Here is a 13,357-nt window from a genome sequence, read left to right as displayed (position 1 = left end):
ACAGTATTGTATATATATATATATATATATATATATATATATATATATATATATATATATATATATAAATATTAGGGGTGTCACGATCTCGATATTTTATCGAAATCGAATCGAAATGAGGTCACGATCTCGAGTATCGAAGTCAAAAAGAGGATCGACGATCCCTCCCGCGCGCGCTACGCAAATAGCGCAGCGCGCTACGCAAATGGCGCGGCACCAACACAGCGCATCCTATTCATTTAAATAGAGATAGCCACTGCATGAGCGCAGTCGGCGGGAGTGTGATCACTGTTTTTTATCTGTCCAACAGGGGAGGGGGGGCGGGGGTTGGGCGCGCAGGTTTTGTATCTGTATCTAACGGAGGGGTGGGTGCGCGCAGGTGAGAGCGTGTGAACTCGCTGAAATGCGTGTGTCAGTGTGACTTGAGAACACTGACTATAGATCACAGTGAGGTGGATTAAAAATCTTAAACTTATAATTGACTACACCTGTTGCTTTCCATTGAATTAAAAAAACATCTTTCTCTCAGATAAAGTAAACACAAGCGTGTTTCTGACTAAAATAAAAGCTTTTCAGGAGAGATATAAGTTATGTGTAAATATTTATAAGACAATACCCACATCACTTATCTAACCAGCCTGTACTGATTTCTGCCCCCCAATAATGCTTTCAATAACCTCTTGTAACCCCTGGCGGCCGTGGTGTGTCCACTAAACTCCGTAGTTATAAACATCCTGAGGTTAGCAGCGCGCTAACTGACCTGTGTATAATGTAATCCGAGCAGTGCCTCCGTGTCGGCTGTTCTAACCTGCTGCTGTTAGCTGCTTGGGCTGAAAGATGAACTGTAGTGAGCTGTATTATCCGGTTAGTGGGGTTAAAACCTTTATTTGTTTACAGAAACAGTAAAAACGGACTGGCTGAGCTCTGTAGCCCGTGGCTGGGCTGTACTGAAGTAGTGACTGAGTGAAGAGAGCGGGGCTTGTGCTGCTGCAGCTCCGACTAGTGGTTGGATGAAGAACTGCAGCTTCATGTAATGAGCAGTTTCACCAGCCATCCACACACAGCTCTGATAAACTGCTTGTTTTAATAGTGCACACTGTTGCTACCAAAAAAAGTCACTAGATGGCATTACCATATATATCTTAATAAATAATAATAATAATATTTATAATATTTATAATAATAATAATAATAATAATAATAAATATATTATTTAAATTTTATGAGGCATAAAATAATAACAAGAAAAAAAAACAAGAAAATCGAGAATCGAATCGAATCGTGACCCTCAAATCGAAAATGAAATCGAATCGAGGATTTAGAGAATCGTGACACCCCTAATAAATATATATGTGTGTGTGTGTGTATACGTATATATATATTTATAAATATATGTATATATAAGAAATGATAGGTTTTTACATCAACAATTATGTTATGTAAAGATCTTATTTTAAGGTTGCATTTATTTTAAGAAATCTTACTAAGAAAAATTGCTTACCCTTTTGGCAGATTTGTTCGATTAATATTTCATTTTTTATGTTAATTTTGCTCCACAGTTTTCTATTGGTGAAAGCTTTTGTACTAATTCAGAATTATAATCACTTATTTATCTCACCTGTTTAGTTAGCTTAGAGCTTTTGTTTGGTTGTTTGTAGGGCATTTGTTTCTATTTTATATAAAGCTCTGGTGTGATAATCACAATGTTGCTAAGTAACCAATTATTATTATTATAAACTGAAAGTGAAAAAACATTTGTGTTAACTGAATCTAATAAAAACGATATAAAAAAAAAAACATAACTAACTGAAACTGTATTGTGTGTTTATTAAACTTACTAAAACAAACTGAAATTACTGATAGAATACCCTCATTTTGTGTTTAATTTATTTATAAGCGGTGTTTTCACTCCCGGAGTCGTACAGCGGAGTCGTACAGCGGGCGGTGTACAGCGAGCAGCACCTCGCAGTCCGTGGCGTTAGTTCTTGCGATCGCGCTAGCCGCAAAATACGACAGAAAACACTGAGAAACTGCAGAATTATGTATGGGATTACAATATGCGTGCGAGGCAGATGAAAGAGAAACAGGAGATGCAGTGTGTGAGAACATTTACCTGTGAGTAGCTCATACACCAGAACACGCAAATAGCTCTCTCTCTCTCTCTCTCTCTCTCTCTCTTTCTCTTTCTCTCGTTTGTTTCTTAGATTGATCTCTCTGATGAGATGTGTGAAAACTAATACAACTAGCAAGCCCACCCTAAAAATGAATTAAAACTTACTGAACTGTAGAAAGAATAAAAAAAACTATAAAGTTAATGAAAAATGTTATTATTACGTAGTTCTGGGCGCACGTGAACGCCTTCGTGTTTCACTTGCAGTACTGTGTAGCTGTTCTTAAAAATCATTTGGGCCCGATCTAAGCTCTAGTATTTTAATCTCACTACTAAGAATAAATAGACTGAAATGCTGCAGGAAGGGATGTACAATATATAGGCAAATAAAATGGGAAGTTGACTAGAGATATTTATCTTGACTTATTTTAACTTATTATTAAAATTTTGACATTGAAACATTTTAAAGTTAAAGCAAATATAAAAACACTTTCAAAACTGTCACAACTTAATTTTTTCATTTGGTGTTGTATTTCAATAGATCTCAGTTTTCTACAGGAATGCTTGTACGTAGCCTAAGCGAATTCCCACAGAGCCACATAACAAGACCAAAGGATCCAAGCCTGGAGAATAAGCCCTCAGTGTGTCTGTGATCACAAGTACAGCCGTCTCCGACGTTCACCCGCAATCATCTCTTCCGTCTCCTCTGATAGCGCAGCCGAGCGCCGCAGAATCAGCTTGTCAATCACTGACACACCATTCAGACGACTGCGACAAGACAGACAAATGTGGTTTAAAACCAATATTGTAGGTTTATATATAGTACATCAGCTTTTCCTATCAGAGTGGGCCTGGAAGACGCCTTGGGCTCTTTGTAGAGCGCACAGCCACAGCCTCTTTCGGAACGGGGAGAACCAAAGAACCTCGAAAAAGCACAAAGTAAATACATCAAGCGCTGCGGTAATTCATTGCAGTAATTAAAAAGAGGCAGGCAGATAGGAATGATGAATGGCAGTTATTGACTCGACTGTCAGGCAGCGTGGGCGTCAGATATTTTTAAACAGCGGAGCCGAGACCCGGCGCAGGGTTGTGTTTCCTGAGCTCGTCCTTCTGCAGCTGTTCCGGCTTGGCCTAATTAAACCACGCTCATCAACTTCAGGCAGATTCAACACACTGGCGGTACAGAGCTGGATCAGAGCGTTAGAGTGAAACTCTGGGAACTAGACTTTTGGGTAAAGCTGTCATCAAGAGGCCTCAAGTTTTCCATCAGAACATACTGACTTAAAAAAATGTGGTCAAGGCAACATGAACTGGCAGAGTTATGGCAATGGTGAGTACATTTACAATTACTTTAGAATGCAAATACTGCAGAAGACCAGAGTTTGTAAGAAATCTGATCAACACATTTAGATGAGCTTGGGATAAGATAACAGGAAAACTTAGACATTATAGGAGTCAGACAATAATCAGAGTTTAAAAAACATGCAGAATAAACGTGATGTGAACACTGCAGCATTTTTCAATGAATCAATCAATCAATCAATCAAACTTTATTTATACAGCACCTTTCAGACAAATACAATTAAAATTCAAGGTACTTCACATGTGATTGAAGAAAATATAAAATAAAAGAAGAAAAAGAGAAACATAATACTAATAGAATAAATCATTTAATATAAAATAGACAAGCCAGACTGAACAAATACAATAGGTTTTTAGTTTGCACCTAAAGATTTCTATGTTTTAAGCTTCTCTCACATCAATTAGGTTGTTTCAACATTTTGAAGCGTAAAGTGGCTAAAAGCAGCATGACCAAAGATTTTTCTTTTTCTTTGTGGAACAACTAAAAGAGACAATCTGGAGAATCTGATGGACCTTCCTTGTTCATAAATCTAAAGTAAGGGGCTTGAAGGGGTACTTTTCCCATTGTTACAATAGCAAAGACAAACTGACATGCCCTACATCAAGTTGAACAGTTGAGGCCTTGCCATGAGCACAATGGCCAGTGTGCAACCTAACAAACAAGATAACACCTCACAACTTGTACACGTTTGGATATTTTCAAGCCTTTCCCTGGGGAAACACTCCATGATCAATTTACTGTACATACTTCTATTTTATTTCAGTATGTAGCATGTATGAAAGAAAGTGGAAAAGAAAAGTGGAAAACAAAAATAGAGATAACATATTTTACAAAGAGACAAATGAGCAACAGCAATAAAAAAACTTGGTCATAGCCAAATGTCCCCAACTCCATGAAGTTTAAGAGTTTTCATCTTATGTAATATGGATGAAACATGGCGCCCCCCGAGGCAGACGTGTTTGCTCGCTCCGCTCTAGAATGCCGGTTTTTACTTCTTTTTTGCACTTTTTACTTTCTCTCTGCAGTGCACAAATGCCATGCACTGATAACCTATGACAGACAAACGTTACTGGACATTGGATTGCAAGATAACCCGCGTTTTAACGGATTTATACCGCCGGAGCTGCAGCCCATTGTTCGCTTCCAAAACCACCGCCACCACCGCGAGGCAGACCCAGACATACCGACTGAGAGCGCGTGTGCTGACCCCAGGAGAGCGCTTCGGAGGCGGCGACGTAAGCGGGGCAAGAGGGGAGGGCTACATGCTAGGCTAAAGGCTCGCGCTAGCAGACCACCGGTGCCTAGCCTCTTGCTAGCTAATGTGCGCTCTCTGGAAAACAAACTGGACGAGCTGAGAGCAAGGATTACATCGCAGCGGGAAATGAGAGAGTGTTGCGCTCTGATTTTCACTGAAACCTGGCTCTCGGATAAAGTTCCGGACAGCGCTATTCAGCTCGAGACTCACTCCATACACCGGGGAGACCGGACGGCTGCCTCTGGTAAAGCTACAGGAGGAGGTGTGTGTGTGTTTGTAAACAACGCGTGGTGTAGAGACGTTCAGACAGTTCATCAGCACTGTTCACCAGACGTGGAGTTTCTCCTGCTTAAATGTCGTCCCCACTACCTTCCACGGGAATTTTCAGCGGTGTTTTTATGCTCTGTTTACATTCATCCACGAGCGAACTCCACAGCAGCGCTCGGTGCACTCCATGACGTCATCAGCGCGCTGGAGACGGCTCACCCTGATGCCGTCATCATCACAGCTGGTGATTTTAATCAGTGCAACCTACGGACTGTATTCCACAATTACTACCAACATGTGGATATTCCTACATGAGATAAAAACACGCTGGATCACGTGTACAGTAATTTGCATGGTGCTTATCGTGCTGCACCACGCCCCCACTTTGGACAATCAGACCACATCTCCCTATTCCTGTACCCAGCATACAGGCAGAGACTGAAACAGACAACCCCCACAACCAGAACAGTGAAAATATGGACTCCGGAGACTGAGGGCATCCTGCAGGACTGTTTTGCTACAGCAGACTGGGATATGTTTGAGGCTGCAGCCACTATGGGGGACTCTTCAATCAACATACAGGAGTATGCTGAGCATGTGTCCGGTTACATCAGCACGTGTGTGGACAACATCGTGCCCACCGTACAGGTGAAGAGGTTCCCCAACAAAGAAACCTTGGGTCAACAACCAGGTACGACACATGCTGCGTGCTCGTTCTCTTGCATTCAGATCAGGCAATGAGACACAAAGCTGCGAAGTACAAACTGAGGAAGACCATCACAGTGGCCAAGAGGCAGTACAGGGAGAAACTGGATGGCTTCTACTCCACTGCTGACTCAAGGAGGATGTGGCAAGGCCTGCAGCACATCACAGACTACAGGAGCACCACCAGCACCATCAGCTCCACAGACAGCCTACCGGATGATCTCAACACATTCTACACCCTCTTCGAGACCTCCAGCAACAACACTGAGAGGGGTACACACACCCAGCTCTCCCAACCCCCCTCCTCCACACTCTCAATATCACCAGGCCAAGTTTGCAGAGCTTTGAGTAAAACAGATCCACCTCAGACGCCATCTCTGCTGCCCTCCACTACTCCCTCTCACACCTGGAAAACAAAGACTCCTACATTAGGATGCTCTTTGTGGACTACAGCTCTGCCTTCAACACGGTCATCCCCCACAAACTCACCCACAAGCTGTCCACACTCAGCTTGCACCCCTCCCTCTGCGACTGGCTCCTGGATTTCCTCACTGGCAGGCCCCAGTCTGTAAGGATTGGCAACAGGACTTCAGCCAGCATCACCATCTACACCGGCACCCCACAGGGATGTGTCCTCAGCCCCATCCTTTACACACTGTTTACCCACGACTGTGTCGCCTCACACAAGGACAATATCATCCTGAAGTTCGCTGATGATACCGCGGTGATAGGACGCATCAATGGCGGAGATGAAGCGGCCTACATGAGTGAGGTGACCAGGCTGGTGTTATGGTGCGAAGACAACAATCTCGCTCTCAACACGATCAAGACAAAGGAGCTGATAGTGGACATGAGAAAGGGGAGGAGACCTCATCAGCCACTGTTCATCCGGGAACTTGAAGTGGAGGGAGTGAGCAGCTTCAAATACCTGGGCGTCCACATCAGTCAGGACCTCACATGGACAATAAACACAACGCAGCTGGTCAAAAAGGCTCAACAGCGGCTGTACTTTCTGAGGAGAATGAGGAAGTTTGGGATGTCTCCCAAGATCCTCAACAACTTCTACAGCTGTGTGATCGAGAGCCTCCTGACCAGCTGCATCACCGTGTGGCAGAGCGCAAACGTCTGCAGAGAGTAGTGAAGACTGCCGAGAAGATCATCAGGACTCCACTGCCCTCCCTGCAGAGCATCTACCACCACAGAGTCTACAGGAGAGCTGCATCCATCCTCAAAGACTCCACCCATCCCCAGCATGGACTGTTCACACTTCTGCCCTCAGGCCGGAGGTACAGAAGTGTAAAATGCAAGACCACCAGGTTAAAGAACAGTTTCTTCCCCACGGCCATCAGACTCTTGAACACACCTAAGGAATGACCCTGCCTTCAGACTCTAAACACACCTCAGGTATAACCCTGCACTTTACTTCAACATGTTTACATTGCAGCCGTCACTTTACTGTTAATCTTTTTTTAATATATATAGTTAATGTCCATAACTGCATTATTTCGCACTTGCACTTTTTTTATACATTTCTTTGCTTAAGTAACTTTTATTTTTTTTATGTCTTTGACAATTAGTTTAATATTTATAACCTTATTGTATTTTTTTGCACTTTTTCTATCTTCTATTTGGCATTCTTGGCGAAGAGCAAAGAAAGAATTTCATTGTACACTGAAACCCGTTTCTGTACTGTACATATGACAATAAACTCTTTGAATCTTTGAATCTTGAATCTTGAATCTATGTAATATTATGCTCATATTTGGCCCAGTGCATTCATTGGGCCTCACTGGCAGCTGATGTAAATGGGCTGAAATGGTGGGGTACTCCGTCTGCACCTATTGATTTGCAATAATTACTCCTGAGAAATTAACTTCACAACAAGCTTGAGGGAAGCCAGCAAAAATGAGGTGAAAATGGCCATGTCAGCAAGCTATCCGCTGAGTTTCCAGGTGTTTGGAAATGGATCAGTAGGTTGGTTTCTACATAAATGAAAAGCTCACTTCATTCTGGGTTCATTTCAGCATGCAGGCAAACTGATTCACACAATTAAATTTCACAATAACGTTGTATCGCTTGAGGGGTGTGATGGTTCACAACATTCAGAATTTAATTCAATTTGATACAGTGCAGTCTTGATTGAATACATTCTCAGCAAAAATAAGCAGGGCCTGAAAATATGCCTCATGTTAGGGTCGCAGTAACAATGAGTTAGTATATACACTCATGGGCCACTTTATTAGGTACACCTTGCTAGTACTGGGTTGGACCTCCTTTTGCCTTCAGAACTGCCTTAATTCTTCGTAGCACAGATTCAACAAGGTACTGAGAGAGAGTCTGCTCCATATTGACGTGACGGCATCACGCAGTTGCTGCAGATTTGTCGCTGCACATCCATGAAGCGAAAACCCCGTTCCACCACATCCCAACGATGCTTTATTGGCTTGAACTCTGGTGACTGTGGAGGCCATTCGAGTACAGTAAACTCATTGTCATGTTCAAGAAACCAGTCTGAGATGATTGGCACTTTATGGCATGGCTCATTATCCTGCTGGAAGTAACCATCAGAAGATGGTACACTGTGGTAATAAAGGGATGGAGGACATGATCAGTAGCAATACTCAGGTAGGCTGTGGCGTTAATGTGACACGATGCTCAATTGGTACTAATGGGCCCAAAGTGTGGCATTGCACCACCACCACCACCAGCCTGAACCGCTGATACAAGGCAGAAAGGATCCATGCTTTCATGTTGTTGACACCAAATCTTTACCCTTCCATCTGAGTGTCACAGCAGAAATCGAGAAATCGAGACTCATCAGACCAGGTAACATTTTTCCAAACTTATATGGACCAATTTTGGTGAACCTGTGTGAATTGTAGCCTCAGTTTCCTGTTCTTAGCTGACAGGAGCGGCACCCGGTGTAATCTTCTACTGCTGTAACTCATCGTTCGCCTCAAGGTTCGATGTGTTGTGCGTTCAGAGATGCTCTTCTGCAGACCTCGGTTGTAACGAGTGGTTATTTGAGTTACTGTTGCCGTTCTATCAGCTCAAACCAGTCTATATATATGTAATGTAATGTAATAAATTACCTGTGGTAAACAAAAGCTGTATGCTTTGTTCTGTAAACATTTTTCTGGATCCTCTGAATTACAAGATTATTTAAGAACAAAAAAATATTATTTCAGTTTAACACCAAACGAATGCACTGTAAACTCAATGAAGGCGGTCTGAGACACACCCAGTATGAAAGAAGGGGACAGACAGGTCTATAAAGTGAGTAGACAATTCTGGCTCTGCCTCTGTTCTCAATTTTACAGACTCTAGTTGCAAATCTGACAATATGGTGGACATTTTTTTTAACATTTGTGTCATATTTATAAAAGGGAAGGGTATTAAACCATAACGTCCATGTTTTCTATAGCCAATGGTTTACACTTCAAAGTGTCAGAGGCACTAATAGCTAACTGGCATGCTAACTGCAAGCAAATGTGGTATAGTTGAACTAACAGCAGTGAAGTCTGATCTAGCTAATAAGCTAACAAATCAGTTTGTGTTAATTTATCAATGCCACCCAGGTAATTAAGTTGCTAATTGCTAGTGTATTGCTTATATTAGCTATATTAGCCTTGTAGCTTAAATGCAAGCACAAAGAAAGCTAAATGACTACATTTAATTGAGTGCAAAAGAAGAGTAAATCTGATGGTTTTGTGTTTAAATGCCATTGTTAGAGTTGATTTCAGATTAAAAAACAGTTTTCGTAGCACTGGGACTAGGGCTGTTCTAGGAAAGAAGGCCTTTACATTCAATTACGTTGATTGAAGACCAAAATCGTTTTAACAGCTGTAATTTAGCTACATGCTCAACACAGAAAGAAAGTGCTCCGTAAAATTAAATGGGAGAACAAAACCCGATAGTTCAATCTTTCTAATCTAATGAAGATCACGCCATTAGCGAAGATGAGTTCGTCAGCACCAGGGGGACACGTTCTCCGCTGATTATGAGCAGGGATGGAGGGGGGAAAAAAAGCGGTAGCTGTCATACACACAGCACACGACAGCCCAGCTGCCACTCAACACGCCATCGCTCTGAATCATGCACACCCCACCTACATTAATCTGCCAGGCTCTGCGCTCTGAACAAGATACATTTTTCATGAATCATTTAAAAAGGGTATAAACTCTGGCAGATTCGGTATTCATCACACACATTTAAAAGAGGCAGCACTCCCAATGACACGCTGTGGTAGTACAATGATAAAAATTGGCAATGCTTAGAAGCAGTGTAATTGGGCTGCTTCCAGGATTTGATTGCTGTAGGGCTTAATCTGAATGTTTGTACTGAGGGGAACACACTCTCTGGTGCACTATTCCAAGAGGACAATGCTTGTCCACGTACAACTGCTCTGACAAGAGCCTACCATCCAAGAAGACACTGATTATTCTTCTCGTCTTAAGAGCTTGCCTTGAAGACACAGATACCATGCCAGGGTCAGCCGCATCACTAGACCATGTGTTGTCACATTCTTAAGACAAACCAGAGGCCCACAGATGTAAAACAACCAAAGGGGTTTCATATTTGGAGGGTAATCCAAATGAGAAGCAAAAACAAAAAGGGTATATTACGTGACCATGCTCTTACTCATAAATTTCATTAAATGCAGTTGTAATGCATCACAGACTAATTTAGTTAACTTTTCATGCGTCACTTTGGCTGTGGATAAAAAAGAAATAACAATACCACTTTAAAATAAGACTACCTTTATAGAGGGTTTATAAATGGTTTGCAATTAGCTTATTAATGGTTAATAATTAGGTTGTAAATGCCTTAAAAATCATTAATAATCAGTTATAACACATACATAGAAAGGGCAACAATGACATGTTGTTTATAAATTACTAAAAAAGCTAGTGGTGGAATGATTAAACTTGGGAGTTAAATGGTTAAACTGATGTTGACCAGTGTTGGGCATGTTACTTTGAAAAAGTAATTAGTTATAGTTACTAGTTACTTCTCCAAAAAACTAACTGAGTTACTAACTGAGTTACTCCACTATAAAACTAACTAGTTACCAGTAAAAGTAACTATCGCGTTACTTTTGTTATACGCTCGTAAATAAAAAAAGAAAATCAATTATTTATTTACTACTATTATTAGAAAAATAAACAAAAATAAATCCAAAATGTTGAAAAAAATATAATCTAACGAATTAAAAAAAAACTTTTAATACTAAAAAAAACGGAAAAACGCGTCTGGGGATGAATTTAAACAAACCAAGCCACACTCAAAGGAAATATCTATATATAAACAAAACAAAATAATGGACAAAAACAACAATCTAATGACTGTTAAAATTGTATTAATATCAGAGTTTAACAGCTGGATCAAACAGCTTCACCAAAAAAAAAAAGCAGCAGCACCACAAAAAACGGAGCAGCTAAAAAAGAGTCCTTAAATCGGAACTTGGCCTGTGCACGGCAATCACTGAATTAATTAGAGCACGCAAATCATCACAATTGTGCCTCACTTCACCACACCAAACCACAGGCACAGCGGCCAGAAGCTCAAGTTCACCGGAAAGAAGAGGGGTTAACCAGGGCAAAGCGAAGTTAAAACCAAAAAAAAGAAGTTAATAGAGCGGCTAAAGTAACGTGCAGTAACGGGGTGTGGGAAATAGTAACGGCGTTATAGTTACAGTCAGAGTAATTAGGTAGATTACTCGTTACTGAAAAAAGTATTATTTCAACGCCGTTACTCCCATCACTGATGTTGACTGATGGAGAACATGGAGATGGAGAAGCAAGTTGAATTAGATGGAGGAGACAAAGTAAGTTGAGTATCTGACAAGATCTGAAGTTTAACATTATAGACGGCTGTGGGTTCACTATTTGGCAGGTCATTGTTGCCCTTTCTACGTATGTGTTATAACCGATTATTAATGATTTTTAAGGTATTTACAATCTATTGAGTAACCACTAATAAACTAATTGTAAACCATTAATAAACCTTTCATAAAGGTAGTCTTATTTTAAAGTGGTACCGAAATAACTTTTAAATTTAACAGAATCGATGAGTATGCGTTAATCAAGCCAGGCCTCAAAGTTTAAACATCAGTGAAGAAAAAGACAGAACAATAATAAAAACTCTTCTAAAATAAGCTTCTAAAATAATAATAAATAAATAATTACATTATTTTTAAAGGCTTTAATCAGAGAACAAGTCCTTGGTTAACAACTTGCAGCTATTCTGTAGCACTGGAAGTAAATTAAGCTTCGAAAGTTGATGTAAACAATTCGGGCGGCTCAGCTTTTGCTGATTACCTTACAAATCCTGTGAGTAACAGCAGTGCTGGAACAGACTGTGTTGCTACACTCTGTAGGGCAGGATTTGGATGATATTGCATGTCAGGATTACTTTCCTAATGGATAGAATAACAAAGCAGGATATGCAGCTCATTACTTTAAAAAGTTGAGCTCTTTGCTTTAGAAATATTACAAATAAATTCAGGATGTGGTGAGCACTGGTTCCTATACCTTCAAAAAAACAGAACCTGGGAGAAATTGAAGAGGCCTGATACAGAAAAAAGTCTGATACAATCTAACAATCCACCACAGCATCAGAACACATCATGAAACAGGTTCTGAGAGTCAACAGCCTGTGGCATGGGTGGCCCATATGACAAAGTAAACAAACCTAAAAGTTTCAGCTGTGAAAGAAAGACACAGAGCTGCAGTATGTACTGAATTTAAATAACTGTATTCTGAATAATAATAATCAAACACAGCATGTTAGTCATCTGACCAGTTTTACATGTTACATTGTTGTAATGTTTGGCCTGTAGAGCCTGCGCATTCAAAAGTCGCTCATGCCAGGTTTACACAACACAATTTAACCCAGTTTTTCAGTCACCGACAGTTTTTCACTGATAATGCTAGATATCTAACTCAGTCAGCGACTGGGAGTTAGGAGCAGCGGCTACTACAGACTACCAAAGGAATTGCGCAGAAAGAGAGAACCACGGGTCCAAAAATATACCCCCTGCATTCCCAGAGCTGTTTATGGAGAGTCTGACCACTTTCTGTCCCACTGTTATATCAGGAAATGACAGTTAAACTCTAGAGAAAGCCTGCAAGTGAGTCCTCTATGAATGGGATGAATGAAAGCTAAAAACTTTATTTTAAAAATAACAATGAGCTACTTGTTTTAAGCATTTCTTTAATTTAGAAAGTAGAATAATGTATTTTACAAAAAAAAACTATAAAAGCATGCCTGTACATTTCAGTTTATCTACAGAAAACAGGTCTAAAGCACTGTAAATCACTAGCATTACTGTTACTGTGAGCTGATTTGTTGGCGAGCTGATCCTTGAGATACAGATAGAACATGAGTTCAAAACGATAAAAAATGATGTCTGATTTGATATAGTTCTGTGTTGAGGACCTACATACATTATAAAACTAATCAGATATTTATAAACTCATATAAACACATAAAACATGTTTTCTATGGACGTTGATTTACACTCCATTGGGTTTTCACAGTGTAAGAGGCACTAATGGCTAGCTGACATGCTAACTTCCAGCAAATGTGGTAGAGGTGAACTAATGCTGTCACGGTGGCCAAACACACAACAGACACACACACACATACCAATCAA

The sequence above is a fragment of the Astyanax mexicanus genome, chromosome 1, assembly GCF_023375975.1.
Source record: "Astyanax mexicanus isolate ESR-SI-001 chromosome 1, AstMex3_surface, whole genome shotgun sequence".
Lineage (NCBI taxonomy): Eukaryota > Metazoa > Chordata > Actinopteri > Characiformes > Acestrorhamphidae > Astyanax > Astyanax mexicanus.
Note: the sequence above shows the minus strand (reverse complement) of the source record.